The sequence below is a fragment of the Triticum aestivum genome, chromosome 7B, assembly GCF_018294505.1.
Source record: "Triticum aestivum cultivar Chinese Spring chromosome 7B, IWGSC CS RefSeq v2.1, whole genome shotgun sequence".
NCBI classification, from domain to species: domain Eukaryota; kingdom Viridiplantae; phylum Streptophyta; class Magnoliopsida; order Poales; family Poaceae; genus Triticum; species Triticum aestivum.
In genome coordinates, this window is record NC_057813.1 from 682,599,421 (window position 1) to 682,620,083 (window position 20,663).

Sequence of the window (20,663 nt, forward strand, 5' to 3'; positions counted from 1 at the left end):
ACACAATTTTGTTGTGGGCGTAGATCTTGGCAACTTGCTTGCCACTACTAGTCTTTTCTTGCTTCAGCGGTATTGTGGGATGAAGCGCCCGGACCGACCTTACACGTACGCTTACATGAGACAGGTTCCACCGACTGACATGCACTAGTTGCATAAGGTGGCTAGCGGGTGTCTGTCTCTCCCACTTTAGTTGGAGCGGATTCGACGAAAAGGGTCCTTATGAAGGGTAAATAGAAGTTGACAAAATCATGTTGTGGTTATTCGTAGGTAAGAAAACGTTCTTGCTAGAACCCAATTGCAGCCACGTAAAAGATGCAACAACAATTAGAGGACGTCTAACTTGTTTTTGCAGCAATTGTCATGTGATGTGATATGGCCAGAAGTTGTGATGAATGATGAATGATATATTGTGATGTATGAGATCATGTTCTTGTAATAGGAATCACGACTTGCATGTCGACGAGTATGACAACCGGCAGGAGCCATAGGAGTTGTCTTTATTTTTGTATGACCTGCGTGTCATTGAAGAATGCAATGTAAATTACTTTACTTTATTGCTAAACGCGTTAGCCATAGAAGTAGAAGTAGTCGTTGGCGTGACAATTTCATGAAGACACAATGATGGAGATCATGATGATGGAGATCATGGTGTCATGTCGGTGACGAAGATGATCATGGAGCCCCGAAGATGGAGATCAAAGGAGCTATATGATATTGGCCATATCATGTCACTATTATATAATTGCATGTGATGTTTATTATGTCTATGCATCTTGTTTACTTAGAACGACGATAGTAAATAAGATGATCCCTTATAACAATTTCAAGAAAGTGTTCTCCCCTAACTGTGCGTCGTTGCTAAAGTTCGTCGTTTCGAAGCACCACGTGATGATCGGGTGTGATAGATTCTTACGTTCACATACAACGGGTGTAAGATAGTTTTATACATGCAGAACACTTAGGGTTAACTTGACGAGCCTAGCATGTACAGACATGGCCTCGGAACACAGAGAACGAAAGGTCGAACATGAGTCGTATGGAAGATACGATCAACATGGAGATGTTCACCGGTGATGACTAGTCCGTCTCACGTGATGATCGGACACGGCCTAGTCGACTCGGATCGTGTAACACTTAGATGACTAGAGGGATGTCTAATCTGAGTGGGAGTTCATTAAATAATTTGATTAGATGAACTTAATTAACATGAACTTAGTCTAAAACCTTTGCAAATATGTCTTGTAGATCAAATGGCCAACGCTCATATCAACATGAACTTCAACGCGTTCCTAGAGAAAACCAAGCTGAAAGATGATGGCAGCAACTATTCGGACTGTGTCCGAAACCTGAGGATCATCCTCATAGCAGCCAAGAAAGCATATGTCCTAGATGAACCGCTAGGTGAAGCACCCATCCCAGAGAACCAAGACGTTATGAACGTTTGGCAGTCACGTGCTGATGATTACTCCCTCGTTCAGTGCGGCATGCTTTATAGCTTAGAACCGGGGCTCCAAAAGCGTTTTGAGAAACACAGAGCATATGAGATGTTCGAGGAGCTGAAAATGGTTTTCCAAGCTCATGCCCGGGTCGAGAGATATGAAGTCTCCGACAAGTTCTATAGTTGTAAGATGGAGGAAAACAGTTCTGTCAGTGAGCATATACTCAAAATGTCTGGGTTGCACAACCGCCTGTCCTAGCTGGAGATCAACCTCCCGGACGAGGCGGTCATTGACAGAATCCTTCAGTCGCTCCCACCGAGCTACAAGAGCTTTGTGTTGAACTACAATATGCAGGGGATGGTGAAGACCATTCCTGAAGTAGTTTCCATGCTGAAGTCAGCAGAGGTTGAAATCAAGAAAGAACATCAAGTGTTGATGGTCAATAAGACCACTAAGTTCAAGAAGGGCAAGGGTAAGAAGAACTTCAAGAAGGACGGCAAAGATGTTGCCGCGCCCGGTAAGCCAGTTGCTGGGAAGAAGTCAAAGAATGGACCCAAGCCTGAGACTGAGTGCTTTTATTGCAAAGGGAAGGGTCACTCGAAGCGGAACTGCCCCAAATACTTAGCGGACAAGAAGGCCGGAAACACTAAAGGTATATTTGATATACATGTAATTGATGTGTACCTTACTAGTACTCGTAGTAACTCCTGGGTATTTGATACTGGTGTCGTTGCTCATATTTGTAACTCACAGCAGGAGCTGCGGAATAAGCGGAGACTGGCGAAGGACGAGGTGACGATGCGCGTCGGGAATGGTTCCAAGGTCGATGTGATCGCCGTCGGCACGCTACCTCTACATTTACCTACGGGATTAGTTTTAAACCTCAATAATTGTTATTTAGTGCCAAGTTTGAGCATGAACATTGTATCTGGATCTCGTTTGATACGAGATGGCTACTCATTTAAATCCGAGAATAATGGTTGTTCTATTTATATGAGAGATATGTTTTATGGTCATGCCCCGATGGTCAATGGTTTATTCTTAATGAATCTCGATCATAATGTTACACATATGCATAGTGTGAATACCAAAAGATGTAAAGTTGATAACGGTAGTCCCACATACTTGTGGCACTGCCGCCTTGGTCACATTGGTGTCAAGCGCATGAAGAAGCTCCATGCTGATGGACTTTTGGAGTCTCTCGATTATGAATCATTTGACACGTGCGAACCATGCCTCATGGGCAAAATGACCAAGACTCCGTTCTCCGGAACAATGGAGCGAGCAACCAACTTATTGGAAATCATACATACCGATGTGTGTGGTCCAATGAGCGTTGAGGCTCGCGGAGGATATCGTTATGTTCTCACTCTCACTGATGACTTGAGTAGATATGGGTATGTCTACTTAATGAAACACAAGTCTGAGACCTTTGAAAAGTTCAAGGAATTTCAAAATGAGGTAGAGAATCAACATGACCGAAAGATAAAGTTCCTACGATCAGATCGTGGAGGAGAATACTTAAGTCACGAATTTGGTACACACTTAAGAAAATGTGGAATCGTTTCACAACTCACGCCGCCTGGAACACCTCAGCGTAACGGTGTGTCCGGACGTCGTAATCGCACTCTATTGGATATGGTGCGATCTATGATGTCTCTTACCGATTTATCGCTATCATTTTGGGAATACGCTCTAGAGACAGCTACATTCACTTTAAATAGGGCACCGTCTAAATCCATTGAGACGACACCGTATGAATTATGGTTTGGGAAGAAACCTAAGTTGTCGTTTCTAAAAGTTTGGGGATGCGATGCTTATGTCAAGAAACTACAACCTGAAAAGCTCAAACCCAAGTCGGAAAAATGCGTCTTCATAGGATACCCTAAGGAAACCATTGGGTATACCTTCTACTTAAGATCCGAGGGCTAGACCTTTGTTGCCAAGAACGGATCCTTTCTGGAAAAAGAGTTTCTCTCGAAAGGAGTAAGTGGGAGGAAAGTAGAACTCGATGAAGTACTACCTCTTGAACCGGAAAGTAGTGCAGCTCAGGAAAATGTTCCTGTGGTGCCTACACCGACTGGAGAGGAAATTGATGATAATGATCAAGGTACTTCGGATCAAGTTGCTACTGAACTTCGTAGGTCCACTAGGACACGTTCCACACCAGAGTGGTATGGCAACCCTGTCCTGGAAATCATGTTGTTAGACAACGGTGAACCTTCGAACTATGAAGAAGTGATGGCGGGCCCAGATTCCAACAAATGGCTTGAAGCCATGCAATCTGAGATAGAATCCATGTATGAAAACAAAGTATGGACTTTGACAGACTTGCCCGATGATCGGCGAGCGATAGAAAACAAATGGATCTTTAAGAAGAAGACGGACGCGGATGGTAATATTACCATCTATAAAGCTCGACTTGTCGCTAAGGGTTATCGACAAGTTCAAGGGGTTGACTACGATGAGACATTCTCTCCCGTAGCGAAGCTGAAGTCCGTCCGAATCATGTTAGCAATTGCCGCATACTATGATTATGAGATATGGCAGATGGACGTCAAAACGGCATTCCTTAACGGGCATCTTAATGAAGAACTGTATATGATGCAGCCGGAAGGTTTTGTCGATCCTAAGAATGCTAACAAAGTATGCAAGCTCCAGCGATCCATTTATGGGCCGGTGCAAGCATCTCGGAGTTGGAACATTCGCTTTGATGAGATGATCAAAGCGTTTGGGTTTATGCAGACTTATGGAGAAGCCTGCGTTTACAAGAAAGTGAGTGGGAGCTCTGTGGCATTTCTCATATTATATGTAGATGACATACTTTTGATGGGAAATGATATAGAACTTTTGGACAGCATTAAGGCCACTTGAATAAGTGTTTTTCAATGAAGGACCTTGGAGAAGCTGCTTACATATTGGGTATCAAGATCTATAGGGATAGATCAAGACGCCTCATAGGTCTTTCACAAAGCACATACCTTGATAAGATTTTGAAGAAGTTCAAAATGGACCAGTCTAAGAAAGGGTTCTTGCCTGTATTTGCAAGGTGTGAGATTGAGCTCGGCTCAATGCCTGACCACGGCAAAAGATAAAGAAGAGATGAGTGTCATCCCCTATGCTTCAGCCATAGGATCTATTATGTATGCCATGCTGTGTACCAGACCTGATGTAAACCTTGCCGTAAGTTTGGTAGGAAGGTACCAAAGTAATCCCGGCAAGGAACACTGGACAGCGGTCAAGAATATCCTGAAGTACCTGAAAAGGACAAAGGACATGTTTCTCGTTTATGGAGGTGATGAAGAGCTCGCCGTAAAGGGTTACATCGACGCTAGCTTCGACACAGATCTGGATGACTCTAAGTCACAAACCGGTACATGTATATGTTGAATGGTGGAGCAGTAAGCTGGTGCAGCTGCAAGCAGAGCGTCGTGGCGGGATCTACATGTGAAGCGGAGTACATGCCAGCCTCGGAGGCAGCGCATGAAGCGATTTGGGTGAAGGAGTTCATCACAGACCTAGGAGTCATACCCAATGCGTCGGGGCCAATCAAACTCTTCTGTGAAAACACTGGAGCTATTGCCCTTGCCAAGGAGCCCAGGTTTCACAAGAAGACCAGGCACATCAAGCGTCGTTTCAACTCCATCCATGAAAATGTTCAAGATGGAGACATAGATATTTGCAAAGTACATATGGATCTGAATGTCGCAGATCCGTTGACTAAACCTCTCTCGTGAGAAAAACATGATCAACACCAGAACTCTATGGGTGTTCGATTCATCACAATGTAACTAGATCATTGACTCTAGTGCAAGTGGGAGACTGTTGGAAATATGCCCTAGAGGCAATAATAAAAGGATTATTATTATATTTCCTTGTTCATGATAATTGTCTTTTATTCATGCTATAACTGTATTATCCGGAAATCGTGATACACGTGTGAATACATAGACCACAATACGTCCCTAGTAAGCCTCTAGTTGACTAGCTCGTTGGTCAACAGATAGTCATGGTTTCCTGACTATGGACATTGGATGTCGTTGATAATGGGATCACATCATTAGGAGAATGATGTGATGGACAAGACCCAATCCTAAGCATAGCACAAGATCGTGTAGTTCATTTTGCTAGAGCTTTTCCAATGTCAAGTACCTTTTCCTTAGACCATGAGATCGTGTAACTCCCGGATACCGTAGGAGTGCTTTGGGTGTACCAAACGTCACAACGTAACTGGGTGACTATAAAGGTGCACTACAGGTATCTCCGAAAATGTCTGTTGGGTTGACACGGATCAAGACTAGGATTTGTCACTCCGTACTACGGAGAGGTATCACTGGGCCCACTCAGTAGTGCATCATCATAATGAGCTCAAAGTGACCAAGTGTCTGGCCACGGGATCATGCATTACGGTACGAGTAAAGTGACTTGCCGGTAACGAGACTGAACGAGGTATTGGGATACCGACGACCGAGTCTCGGGCAAGTAACATATCGTCTGACAAAGGGAATAGTATACGGGGTTGCTTGAATCCTCGACGTCGTGGTTGATCTGATGAGATCATCGAGGAGTATGTGGGAGCCAACATGGGTATCCAGATCCCGCAGTTGGTTATTGACCGGAGAGCCGTCTCGGTCATGTCTGCACGTCTCTCGAACCCGTATGGTCTACACACTTAAGGTTCGGTGACGCTAGGGTTGTATGAATATGAGTATGCAGCAAAGAGAATGTTGTTCGGAGTCCCGGATGAGATCCCAGACGTCACGAGGAGTTTCGGAATGGTCCGGAGGTAAAGAATTATATATAGGAAGTGCTGTTTCGGCCATCAGGAAAGTTTCGGGGTCACCCGGTATTGTACCGGGACCACCGGAAGGGTCCCGGGGGTCCACCGGGTGGGGCCACCTATCCCGGAGGGCCCCGTGGGCTGAAGTGGGAGGGGAACCAGCCCCTAGTGGGCTGGTGCGCCCCCCCTTGCCCCCCCCTGTGCCTAGGGTTGGAAACCCTAGGGTGGGGGGCGCACCACTTGGCTTAGGGGGCACTCCAACCCCCTGGCCGCCCCCCCCCCTTGGGAGATTGGATCTCCAGGGCCGGCGCCCCCCTGGGGGCCTATATAAAGGAAGTGGGGAGGGAGGGCAGCCGCACCCTGAGTCTTGGCGCCTTCCTCCCCTGCCACACCTCTTCCTCCTCCCACGGTTGCTTGGCGAAGCCCTGCCGGGAGTCCTGCTGCATCCACCACCACGTCGTCGTGCTGCTGGATCATCATCAACCTCTCCTTCCCCCTTGCTGGATCAAGATGGAGGAGACGTCACGCTGACCGTACGTGTGTTGAACGCGGAGGTGCCGTCCGTTCGGCGCTAGGATCTCCGGTGATAGGATCACGACGAGAACGACTACCTCAACCCCGTTCTTTCGAACGCTTCCGCTCGCGATCTACAAAGTGGTATGTAGATGCATCTCTTCTTTCACTCGTTGCTTAGATGAACTCATAGATGGATCTTGGTGAAACTGTAGGAATTTTTTTTATTTTCTGCAACGTTCCCCAACAGATAGACCCGGGGGCCATAGGTTTCACTAGTGGCTTCTCTCAAGATGGCATAAGTATTACGGTGGGTGAACAAATTACTGTCGAGCAATTGATAGAATTGAGCATAGTTATGAGAATATCTAGGCATGATCATGTATATAGGCATCACGTCCGCGACAATAGACCGACTCCTGCCTGCATCTACTACTATTACTCCACACATCGACCGCTATCCAGCATGCATCTAGAGTATTAAGTTCATAAGAACATAGTAACACATTAAGTAAATGACATGATGTAGAGGGACAAACTCAAGCAATATGATATAAACCCCATCTTTTTATCCTCGATGGCAACAATACAATACGTGTCGTTTCCCCTTCTGTCACTAGGATCGAGCAACGCAAGATTGAACCCAAAGCTAAGAACTTCTCCCATTGCAAGAAAGATCAATCTAGTAGGCCAAACCAAACTGATAATTCAAAGAGACTTGCAAAGATAACCCATCATACATAAAAGAATTCAGAGGAGATTCAAATATTGTTCATAAATAATCTTGATCATAAACCCACAATTCATCGGATCTCGACAAACACACCGCAAAAAGAGTTACATCGAATAGATCTCCAAGAAGACCGAGGAGAACTTTGTATTGAGATCCAAAGAGAGAGAAAAAGCCATCTAGCTAATAACTATGGACCCGAAGGTCTGAGGTAAACTACTTACACATCATCGGAGGCTATGGTGTTGATGTAGAAGCCCTCCGTGATCGAAGCCCCCTCCGGTGAAGCGCCGGAAAAGGCCCCAAGATGGGATCTCACGGGTACATAAGGTTGCGGCGGTGGAAATAGGGTTTCGTGGTGCTCCTGGATGTTTCCAGGGTATATGAGTATATATAGGCGAAGGAAGTCGGTCAAGAGAGCCACGATGGGCCCACCAGGGTGGGGGCACGCCTAGGGGGGGCATGTGTGCCTCCCTGCCTCGTGGCCACCTCGGTTGTTTCTTGACGTCCATTCCAAGTCCTCTGGATCACGTTTGTTCCAAAAATCACGTTCCCGAAGGTTTCATTCCGTTTGGATTCCATTTGATATTCTTTTTCTGCGAAACACTGAAATAGGAAAAAAACAGCAATTTGCACTGGGCCTTGGGTTAATAGGTTAGTCCCCAAAATAATATAAAAGTGTATAATAAAGCCCATTAAACATCCAAAATAGAATATATAATAGCATGGAACAATCAAAAACTATAGATGCGTTGGATACGTATCAATTGGCAATAGTAGGAAAACATTCATTTTGATTCAGTTCAACAATAAATAATATTATAACTATTTTTTTCATGAAATAATATTAATTATAACAAAATGTTGCAACGACCGAAAATGCAGCTTTCGAGAGGTTGTGGAATAGCATAATTTTCCCATTTAGATTTTCTCTAGGGCCTTAGTGAAATTCCATGTTTCAAAACTGAATTGTAATTAAGAATGCCAAATGTATGGTTATATTTAGTTTTTTCTTGATTCTACAAAAATAAGACAAGGGGGACGTATTAAAATGTATCCTAAAATCTCACCAAATAATGGGTTTGATCATACATTTGTACACAAGGATAATAAAATGGTGCCTGCTTATGATTTTTTGTCAAAGCTTTCTGGTAATTATTTGTGGTTTCTTAGGAGTTTTTATGTTGTTCAAAATTGGTTAATGGATGCATGGCGCATGCATGTATTATTGGGGGACCTATGAGCGTACGTTTTGTGGGTGGGTGTTGCGATTTAGTCTGTGATTTTGTTAGGCAGCCAATGTTAGGATTAGTCACGTGTTGTTGGACGGTGGACTCTGAGTGGTAGTGACAATTCAAAAGGAATGGATCCAACATTATGTTACTATCGAAATTAGAAATCCTTTTATTTTCATCTATTAAAGAGTATTTAAGTTCTTGAAGTACTTGGAAGGTTTGTTTTAAATTGTCAATGAACAAACATTTTTTAACAGGATTTTATTATGCATTAGTAAATAGTAAGATGAAGAAAAATGCGGTCATGTGCATGCATACAATGTTGGAGGAGATTTTCGTATGTGATGTGACCACGTGCATCGCCATGTAGCGCCACTTTTCCCGTTGATTCTGGATGTTGTTGTTTTTTTTGAGCTTCGAACACCCTGCATTCCATGAAATTATGGTGGGCCAGCCAGATCGGCGGCCACGGCACGGGTAACAACGCTGGGAAACCTGACAGCCAGACATATTGGCCGTCTAGGAAGTTCCGACAGTCATAGGTAGCCAGCACATGCGCTGGAACATTACACGATCTAGGACAGAAGAGAACATTTTGCTCTATAAAATCTAGCTGCAGCTTATACTTTGCTTCTCTGAATAGCACCCCAAGAGCGCCTCGGTCTGCCGCTGTGGAGGCAATCGCCTGTTGGAGGGGAAGACAGTTAGTTTCAAACATGACACGACCCATGCCAAGTTGGTCAGCGAGCTCTATGGCTTTCGACAGTGCAAGGGCTTCGGCCTGTATCGCTTCCTGTAGGTTCGTGAGTGAGCCTGCCGCAGCCATGAGAATTCCACCATCGCTTCCCCGAGCTATGACGCCCCAGCCGCCCGCTCCCGTAGTAGCACGGAAAGACGCGTCCAAGTTAAGTTTCACCACATCCGTCAGTGGCGGCGTCCAACGGCATTCGTTTGCAAGTTTCTCTTTTTCCTTGAGCCCTAGGAATTCGCTCCATTCAGTCACATCATGCCTCACCTTTGCAGCAAAACCCTCCTCGGACAACCTCTGCTGCTTGTGGTTTGTTTTGTTTCTCTCTGTCCACCATGACCAAAGAAGAGAGACCACTAGTAGGAGGGATTCCTCCGGCAATTTGAGCATCATTTGTAGCATAGCTTTTGGTGTTTGTGCTCCCAGGAAGTCTAGCCGCAGCCGTTCCAAGCCACATCCCCTCCACATCTTCTTTACCTCCTTGCAGCGCAGGAACAGATGGCCACCATCCTCCGGGACCCTTTGACACAGCAAACACCTCATGTCCAATTCCACCCCAATGCGCTCTATGTTCTGGAGTAATGGGTGACTGTTGTGAGCCAGGCGCCATAGGAAGTGGTGGACTCTGCCTGGGCATCTGATCTTCCACAAGCTTTTCCAGAAACTCTCAATATGTTGATAACCTGCTATGCTATCACCCACTTGGCGTGTGTTCTGTTGCGCTTGTAGGCTGGTATAAACCCTATAAGCGGAACGAACAGAGAAAAACCCCTTCTTGTCAAAGTGCCATGCAATGAAATCGTCATACTGTTCGCATATTGGGATCGCAAGAATTGTAGCAGCATCCACTGGGGTAAATGTCTGTGTCACTAGTTGGGCATCCCATTGGTTTGTTGCTGGGTCAATTAGCTCGGAAACACGGGTCAATAGGTGTCCGCCTTGGAGCATACTCGGCCTTCTAGTATCATTGGACGGCAGCCACGGGTCCTGCCAAATGTGAATGTTCTCCCCCGATCCAACTCTCCAAATCATGCCCGCTCGGATGACCTCAACGCCCTTGAGGATGCTGCGCCAGACATAGCTTATTCTCGGCTGGGCCTGTGCACTGAAGATATCACCGGATGGGTAGTACTTCGCTTGCAGGACTCGAGCACACAGCGATTCGGGAGCTTGCAGCAGACGCCACACCTGCCTTGCTAGCATTGCTACATTGAACGAGTGTAGGTCCCTGAAACCAAGGCCTCCCTGCTCCTTTGGTAAGCACATCTTATCCCAGCTGACCCACTTGTGTTTTCATTCCTCCTCCTGGTTGGCCCACCAGAAATCACACACCATTTTGCTGATACTCTCGCAGAGCTCTTTCGTTAGATCAAAACATGCCATAGCATATGTGGGCACCGCTTGGATAACTGCCTTAATCAAGATCTCTTTGGCCGCTTTAGGCAGAAGCTTAATCTTCCAACCATTGAGAATCTCCCAAATTCTCTCTCTCAAATACTCAAAGCATTTCTGTCTAGATTGGCCAACATAGCTTGGCAAGCCCAGGTATTTCCGTTCAAGCTTTCTGACTGGAGACCCAGCAGGCCGAGAAGGATTTGCTTCTTTGTATCTGAAGTGTCTTTACTGAACATGACGGCTGACTTGTCCCTAGTAATCACCTGGCCCGACCCGTTTTCATACACCTGCATGATCTCGTTGACCGCATTGACACTCTCCAGGGTAGCCTCTATCAGCAGAAGGGAATCATCCGCAAAAAGGAGGTGGCTGATGGAGGGTGCCGTCGGAGCCAGTGGGATACCCTTGATGTGTCCCTCTTGCTCAGCATGCTGCAGAAGAGCAGATAAACCCTCCGCACAGATCAGGAATAGGTATGGCGAGATCGGATCCCCTTGACGAAGACCCCTCCCAGGAACCACCTCATCCGTACAAGATCCATTCACCTAGAACCAAAATTTGGCTGTCTGGACACACTTACTAATCAGATCAATGAACACTTCTGCAAAAGCCCAATTGCTTCATGACTTTCTCAAGGAAACCCTATTCCATGCGGTCATATGCTTTGCTCATGTCAAGTTTCAAGGCAGCATAGCAAGCATTGCCCGTTCTCTTCCTCTTTAAGAAGTGTGTCATCTCATATGCAAGGATAGTATTGTCTGATATTAACCTCCCAGGTACAAAGGCACTCTAATTTGGTGATATGATCTCTCCTAGGATGCACTTTAGCCTGTTTGCCAGAACTTTGGACATGAGTTTGTACACCACGTTGCAGAGGCTAATAGGGCGCAGATCCTTTAGTCTCTTGGGGTTCTGAACCTTTGGGATTAGTACCACCAGGGTGTCGTTCCATCCCTTCGGTATACTGCTGCCTCGCAACACACGTAAAACCTCACGTGTCACATCAGCACCAACCAACTGCCAATAATGCTTATAGAAGAGAGCCGCGATACCATCCACACCAGGAGCCTTGAGGTCCCCAATGTCATCTAGGGCATGTTTAACTTCCTGCTCGGTGAAATCTGCAGTAAGAAAGTCATTCATCTGGCTAGTCACCTTTGGAGCAATATGGTTCAGAGTTGCATTCGCCTCCGCACTTGCCATGGGGGTAAATAGGGCAGAAAAATAGTTAGTGATAAGATCCTTAATGGCCTCCTCTCCTTCTACCTCCACTCCATCCTCCCGCTTCAGCTTATGTATAGTTTTCCTCTTCCTTCTCTCTGAGGCATATGCCTGGAAATATTTTGTGTTACGGTCACCATATACTAGCCAGTTTACATTGGCACGTTGTTTCCACATAAGATCCTGTTGCTCCTCCAACCGCTCCAGCTTGAAGCTCAGAGTCTGTTCCCTACGCACCTGGCTATCTGAGATTTGCTCTCTTCGGACCACCTCCAACTTGCTTTTTATCTTCTTAATCCTCTTCCCCAAATCTCCAAGAACCTCTCTACTCCAGGTGTTCAAAGCTTCGACAACCGTCTTTAACTTCTCCTTCACATTGAGGCCGTTGCCATCCTCCCAGGCTTGTTTTACAATATTGTCACAATTTTCCTCCAAAAGCCATCGTGCTTCAAAACGTTTAAAATGCATGCCTTCCTGCAGTTGCCTCCAAGGGCGTGAGGGGCCATCCAACACCAACGTAACAGGCCTACGATCAGATTTCTTTGGGTCCCCATTTACTACCTTATAAGCTGGAAATCTTGCACACCAATCAGGTGTAGCAACCACCCGATCTAGCCGTTCCCGAATATACCCATCAACACGGTAGTTTTTATTTCTCCAAGTAAAAATATCACCCTCGAAACCAAGGTCATGCAAATTACAATCATCAAGTGCATCACAGAAATTCTGCATGCACCTATGAGATCTAGGCACACCTCCTTGCTTCTCATGATAAAAGAGAATTTCATTAAAGTCGCCTAGGCAAACCCACGGGAGCTGAAGTTGGTGGTGAAGGGTACAGAGTAGACGCCATGTCTCGCTTTTCTTCTCCGTGTGGGATTCACCATATATGTCTATAAGTCTCCATTTGAAACCATCTTCCTCTTCCACCACTGCATCAATGTGCATACGTCCCATCCATCTCACAATAACATTATTCCTCGACGCCAAAACAACGCTAATCCACCACTCTTTCCTTTATTATTTTGCACCGCCACATGGTGCAGACCTAATTTATCTCGGAATCTCTCCATCCTCCCCCTGTCTAGTTTAGTCTCTGACTGGAACAAGATGTCAGGGTCCTCCTCCTTCTGGAGTTCCAGAAGTCTACGAACTTCCGAGCCATTCCCCAAACCTCGGCAGTTCCACGCCATAACCTTCATTTCTTCTCGTAGGGCTGTCCCGGCAGCCCTGCATTCTCCTCTTGCATCTGCACCTGCTGCTCAAACTCCTCCCCATGTTTCAGCTTCTTCACCTCCCCCACCCCATCCCTCTCAAACCCCTCCCCACCCCTCTTGAGCCCCAGAATATTGCCATACGCCTCTCCCTGGACACCCTTCCTCTCTCCCAACACTCCTTCCCTCCCGATCTTCTTATAAGTCCCCCAAGCTTCGATTTCCCACTCCCTGTACCCATGATCTTCTCATTCTTCCTGCCGTAGCCAGATCAGCAGCATCTACGTGTATCACATCAACCTGCATGGCCCTTGTCGTCTGCATGGCCTCGGTATTTGCACCTCCACTAGCAACAAACGCCTGCAGCTCACCCTGCCCACCTATCTCCATCGGATTATGCCTGACAACCCCTCCCGCCCCCTCGGCCTCCTTTATTTTATTGGTACCCTGCACTGTCACATCATCATACATGAGCTGCAAGACCGCCCCATTCTTCCTGCTTTTATACGGCCCCGGTTTGACCCCCTTCTTCAAAGGGCTGGTAACCTCCCGACCTCCCTCCTTCTCATCCTCCCTATCCCCCCAGCTCTTCGACTGCTTCCGCCATGAAGGAGCATCACTAGCCGATAGCGTACGGCCTCCCCACGTCCCCATTCCTCTACTGCTCGAACTTCTGCCATTCTTGATCATCCTTCCTTCCCCCCATCTACCCCAGTTATTTCTGTTACTCCGGTGTGGCATGAAGGCCCTCAGCCATGGGCCAAACTGCTTTTTCTCACCAGGCTTCATCTTTATAGCACAAGCACTGTCCACATGACCAATGATGCCACAGACATAACAAAAATCCAGGAGATATTCATAGACAAATGGGCACCAATTCTTGTCTTCCTCTCCCGCGGTCGCTTTGCCTTCCTCATCCAAGATAAAACCCCTCATTAGAGGATTCTTTATATCCATTCTGACTTTAACACGCAAGAACCTTCCCATAGCCCGCCCATCTGGCCTAGCTTCCACATCTAGTACCACACCAATTAACTTCCCAATGGCCTCACCTGCTTCCCGACACATCATGCCAACTAGTAATCTCAGAATCCTCACCTAGATCGGAACAGTTTCAAAAGTATAATCCTCCACGCGTTTCTTGGGCACAAAATCCTCCACCACTAGCATATCATTGCCAAATTCCCAGGGGCCATTGTCTAGCGCCATTACCTTGCCGGACTCCTGCCCAAACGTGAACATGAAAGTATTCTCGCCCACCTCCTTGCAATCCAGCCCCTTGATGGGGCACCAGATCCGGCCCTGGGTTTCCGCCATTGCCTCCATAAAAATAGGTTTTTCCGATAAGAGCTTTGCTAGGGCTTGCGGTTCCATCACTCCCATCTTCCTAGATCCCCTCCACCCGATCTTGACACCAGTCTTCTCCTTCTCCGAAAGCTTCAGATCTTGCAGCAAGCCCTCCACCTTCTCCATCCCAAGGCCGAGCTTCCAAACAACAGATCCCACCTCCTAGGGACAAAACCAGGTGTCTTACGATCGTGTGCCCTAGATCACATGAAAGGTTTTTGGTGGGGGTTTACGACGGGGCACGAAACCTTGGGCGACGAGAGCACCACGGGGCACGAAACCTTGGGCGACGAGAGCACCACGGACCCCGAGCGGCGACGCGCGGGGCAAACAACTGAGACGACGGCAAGAAGGTGGACTGGTGTTGGCGGCGGCGCAGAAAACCCTAGATCGCCTCCCTAGTCGCAGGACCTAAAACCAACCGTCACCCTAAGGACGGACATCTTGATTCTGGATGCTGTTTTACTCAGTGTTAACCGACACCGCATTTCCGTTTGTTCTGAACGCCACTTAATTCGATGTTACTTGGCTAACATGTTGTGTTTGCGTGTGTCGTTAGTGGTTATTGTAGTGCAGTTACGGTCGCTGTGGTATGGTCCCGAATCATGATCCCACGTATCGTCGGCGGAAGTACGTCCCCGGGCACGTGCCGCTTAATCACAATGAGAAACATGCTATCATGCACTTGAAGTCACCGAGTGGCTTCATCACGTTTCCAACAACAATTAACTATAACATATAACATATACAACAGAACAAACTGATGGTCACCAAAACTATCATGTACTTCAAGTTCAGAATTTTTTTGTGAACAAGGGAGAGGCGCACATGGCGCCAAATTCATTTCAAGTCAAAATGGGAAGTCTGCTTCAATGCAAGAGAAAACATGAACCAATCAATGACAATTCAACATGGCCCGTCCTAATAACTATCCAGTAAAATGAGCTTACAAGGCAGACTAGAATCCTAGCTAAAATATGCGATAATTTCTTCAACATGATACCACTATGAATGTACTCTCAACGTCCATACACTGAAGATCCAATCATCACGTGCACCGGCGCCAAGTCACCTGAAGATTGCATGCAACAATTTGTAAATGCCCTCTATCATTTCATCACAAGCATTGAAGCACCAAGCATGTAGGGGGCTCCACCGAAATGATCTAAGTTAGAAGTGAATGTTTCGTGTTTGTTTGATCTTACTAGAAAAGTACCATCATGTATACTCCCAGTTTTCTAAGATGGAATACGTACAGTGACAATAATTGTGTCATGTTTTATATTTATATTTTTATGATTGCAATCTCATCTATATATCTCTCTTGCTTTAAATTAAGTATAATTGTAAACAATAAAAACAACATATTCAAACACAACTCATCAACGGCGCGGGGCATGGCTAGTATGTCTCTAAATAACCAAGTGTACCTTCCTTCTCCTTGGACAACGCATACAGCCGCCGGTTGCGAGCCATCTGAGGAACTTGATCACCGAGTTCGACGAGATCCAACTTGAAGCTCCAAATGGCCGCAGCTACCCTATTAAAATCGGTTGGGAATTTGGTGACATTGTTCTCATGTCTGGATGGCACGACTTTGTCAAGGCGCATCACGTACAACAAAACTCCTCCGTCCGGTTCGTGTATCGTGGGAACTCCCGCTTCGAGGTTCACATATCCGGTTCATCCGGTCACGACAACCACGGTTTCTCGCTACCCGGTATACAGGCCTCTGGAGCAAATAAATTCGGCCTTTTTTGAATTTTTTCCCGGCCCAGCGAGAGCCAGCGAAGGCACGCCGCGTCTCGCTACTCACAGCTAGACCTGTTCATGGACAACCCGGCCCGCCGGCCTGAACCCGAAGCCCGACATTCGGTCCAGGCTCGGGCTCCACTTTCTGACCCGAAGCCCGACCCGAAAGCCCGAATAAAGCCCGAAATGTATATATAAACATATTTTATTTAAAATATAGGTATAATAAATTAATGTAATATCCCGAAAATGATTAATTTAATTAAAAAATGTCACTGTTCATGTACTTCGGGCCAGGCCGGGCTCGGGCTTGGGATTTTTTCTTCAGGCTTTGTCAAGCCCGGCCCGACAAATCATCAGGTTTACTCACAGCCAAGCGCGAACCCTAGGAACCGAAAACGCCCGGTCTCTCTCGTCTCTTCCTCCCCAAATCCCTTTCCCACAAAAAAAAAGTTGGCGGCGGCCGGCGCGGAGGGAGTGAGGCGGCGACGGCTGCGGCGGCGAATCCACCCCTTGCCTCTCTGTCTAGCTGCGGAGTGGACGTGCTCTCGCCTCTTCACGGCCTCGGCAGTGGGGCGCTCTCACCCATGGCGTCTGTTGCAAGGGGGATGGGGCGGGGCGATGCCGATGCCGATGGCGACCTACGAACAGTAGGGATGGCTGTCGTCGCCGGTGTCCATGGCGCAGGTCATGCATCTTAATCTATCACCGTCGGCCAGGGCAGAGCGGATGTGTTCATTCGTGCCGCAGATCTAATGCTGAACTATGCTTTTGTTGGTCATAATGTTGCTATATGTGTTGTTGGTCTCTGAAGTCGTCCAGTGCTTGCTTTTGGTGATGCTTTTCTGATGGTTATAACACTCTTTTTTCTTCATGTGCAGAACAAGTGGTGCCTGATCCTGCACATGTTCAGACATCAATCAACATTGACTATACCGCATTCCCCGGGACCAGGCTAAGCCATGAACAAGACAGGAAAGTGCTAGAACTAGCTCAGAGCAGCATGAGGTCTGAATATCGTCTGCATGTGGCAACTGTGAACAAAGCAAATGCCAAACAGGACTGTCATGTTGTAAGTTACATCCTTCACCACATAATTTCCTGCTTGTGTCTGTGACTCCGATCGATCCATAGGCTATTAATTAATTCCAGCTTGTGTTCTTGCAGTACATACCCTTGACGCTTTTGGACAGTTTCAAAGAGGGGATAACTGAAGCTCCCATTCAGCTGAAAGCCCATAGCAATGACATGATATACGTTGTCGGCGCAAGCAAGCATGGTGACGATCAAGTAATCCTCCAATCTGAGTTGAGTCATTTTGTAGATGGCCACCGCATGCAAGACAACGACCTTCTCGTCTTTAGAAGCAAGGGGAAAGCCCAGCTCGAAGTTCTTGTCCTTGACCCGAGCGGTTGTGAGAAAACATGGTTTGACACGGGAAACTCTTCAAACGTTTCCAGAGAAGGCCTTCAAACGTTTCCAGAGAAGGCCGTCGTGCACAGGCTCAGAACACGGCTTCAACGTCCTTCGGTTGGGCTAAATCAGGTCAGAGCAATGCAGCTGCCATATGTGTGCATTTCTTTCATTTCACCACATTTTGGATGACATGTGGTCATTGTGTGAACACCATAAGGAAGCATGGAATGTTTTTCAGGACTCCAAGCTCGTGAGTCGAATGAAGCAGGTTTACAAGCTCCTAGGTCCAACAACTACATATCAACCCAAGCGACCCCTCTACATAGCTAACAGAAAGAGAAAGTCGAAGAGAGGGTTCGAGCAATTGGTTCCCAATTTCCTGTGTTTGTTAAAGTGGTTAGCTCCAGTGAGGTTGTTACCAAAACTTCTCTGGTGAGTTCAGATCGATACCACAACCAATACGTATAATCTGTAGTCGGTTTTTCGTTTTGTCACCCCACTACTTTTGTGATTGCGTTGTCAAACTCACACACACATAACCCATTTCTCACCTAAAAAACTTGCCACTGCAATTTAGAAGTAAAAATATGTGCACTTTTCTTCCTTTATACCAGAAAAAGGCTTTCGCCCCGCTTTATATATAAAGCAATGAACTTTCCTTCCTTTTGCGGAATGAACCATTGATCCGAGGCTGATCGTCGTATCTGACACTCTTTCGCGCTCTTGGGCTGTACTTGGGCCCGGAGTACGCTTCGGCATGTCTCCTGACCCAGCCAGGGCGCCTCCGCCTCCTGCTGGAGGGCGACGACAGGGATTGGGACTGCAGGTTGGGCTTGAGGAAATCTAACAAAACTTGGTGGATCGACAGAGCCTGGCCCAAATTCATCTCGGATGTCGGGCTGGAGGAAGATGACATCTGCCTCTTCGAACTGACAGACACGAGCAGATTCATGATGAAGGTCCATGTGATCCGCAAGTCGGATATACCGGCGCCATGAGAGAGTTTGACTGAAGAATAACCTGATGCTAGATAGAGCCTGTGGCTAACTGGTGTACCCTACACTATTGCCGACTCCTGTGCTATTGTTGCCGATCCCTGTATTGCTGCTTGTTTAGCAGCCACCTCATGGGCAACTTCCTATAACTAACTAGTGATGACTGCGATTTCCACCATGTATCTCTCTCTCTAGTGAGCTGACAGAAATTGCTGAGTGTGTTTGTGTTTCCTACCCACATGTGGTGCTTTCTTCAGCTGGGACTAGGACGTGTCCTATTTTTCAGTCAAAGTTGTTGCGAAGGTACCACATGAATAGTGATATTGCGCCAAGATCACATGAACTTGTTATAAGTAGATGCGCAAAATAGCATTCAACTCAAGAAAAAAAATGCAAAAGAGCATTCAAGTCTGCTTTCGCAAAAAAAGAGCAGAAGAAAGGGTCCCAGAGGAGCGAGCCGCGGAGCCGGCGAAGAGGAAGAGCCGGAGGCATGCGACGGATGCAAGGGGCGAAGCAACAGCCGCACTAGCCGCCACCGCGCAGCAGGAGGAAACCAACGCCCGCGTCGCAGCGGCAACGAGGGAGGCCCTGATCTATCTAGGGTGAAACCCTGTCCAGCACGGGCTCGTCAGCGCCACCGTGGCCGCGGCCAGCATCGGCTCGTCCGCGTTTCCTCGGATGGTGCTGCCAGAGTCGCCGGGGCGAAGCCGAAGCGTTTGAGAAAGCGGACGAAGGCATACACGCCGTCCGAGGACAAGCTCCTTTGTGAGTGTTGGAGGGACATTGGCAAGACCCCAAGGTCGGCGACGAACAAAAGATATCAACATTTTGGATGCGTGTCCATCGTGAGTTCCATGAGCGCAAGAAATTTGCGCCGTACCAAATGAATAGCACGCGCGGGTTGTTGTCCATTCAAAACGATGGAGGGTGATACAACAAATTTTGTGTCACCCTTGAGAGCATCAAGGCACGCCCCGTGAGCGGCATCAGCATGCAAGATGCACCGGGGTGGAGATCACATGACTGTAGTTAACTCTATAAAAAATACACAATTTGTGAAGAAATCAAGATACATATGCTCTCTTGTCAATTTCTGCCGTCACAAAATACAGTTATAGCCTTGTTATATATCAAACATTTGCGGTTGGGTAACCTTTAATCTCAGAATTAGAGGGAAGAACTAACAACTTGAACATCACTAACGATTGCACAACACTAACAAATTCTGCGTTACAATAGTTTTCGTAGCACTCCCAAGTCCAAAACAGATTCTGAAATTGCAAAGGGGTTTACCACTGTCGTGGATGCAGCATGCAGCGGCGCGAGCTCCGACGGCGGCAGACGATGCCACGGCGGCGCACAGCAGCTATCCTTCTCGGCCCGGAGACTGCGTGGCGCTGCTTCTCCTCTGCGGCCGGCCGGATGAGCCCGCCCGCGCAAACCCCCTTTCCCCGCCTGAATTTCAGGCTTGACTTTCCCTCTGCTGCGCTAGAGTCGTGAGATGGTAAAGTGTTGGCTTTTTCACTATGGTCGCTGAGGTCCATTGGATGAAGAACGAACGGCAGATGGGTGGGCGCATGTTACGCCGTGCCTGCCAGAAGGCAAGTCGCTGAGGTCCATTGGATGAAGAAGAGGGAACTTCTCAGCGGGAGAGCGTAGGCTGTAACAAAAGGTGCGGCCGAAGCAGAGCAAAGCAGAGGAAGCAGAGCACCCCCTGATTTTCCTTTAGAAGAGCTACAAATAACTCGTAACAAAATTTGTTGCTATTAAAATCCAAGCCACATGGCATACATTTAGTCACTATCTCAAATACAAATAATTATTGTTTGACAACAGTTGCAACAAAACATCTATTACCCCCGTGCTGAATTCGAAATG

General features: G+C 47.1%; 1 pseudogene; it reads left to right on the top strand.

The window, feature by feature from the left end:
• Positions 1–16,750: 16,750 nt before the first annotated feature.
• LOC123159395 (B3 domain-containing protein Os03g0620400-like) lies at positions 16,751–19,051 on the top strand (annotated as a pseudogene).
• The last annotated feature ends 1,612 nt before the right edge of the window (positions 19,052–20,663 follow it).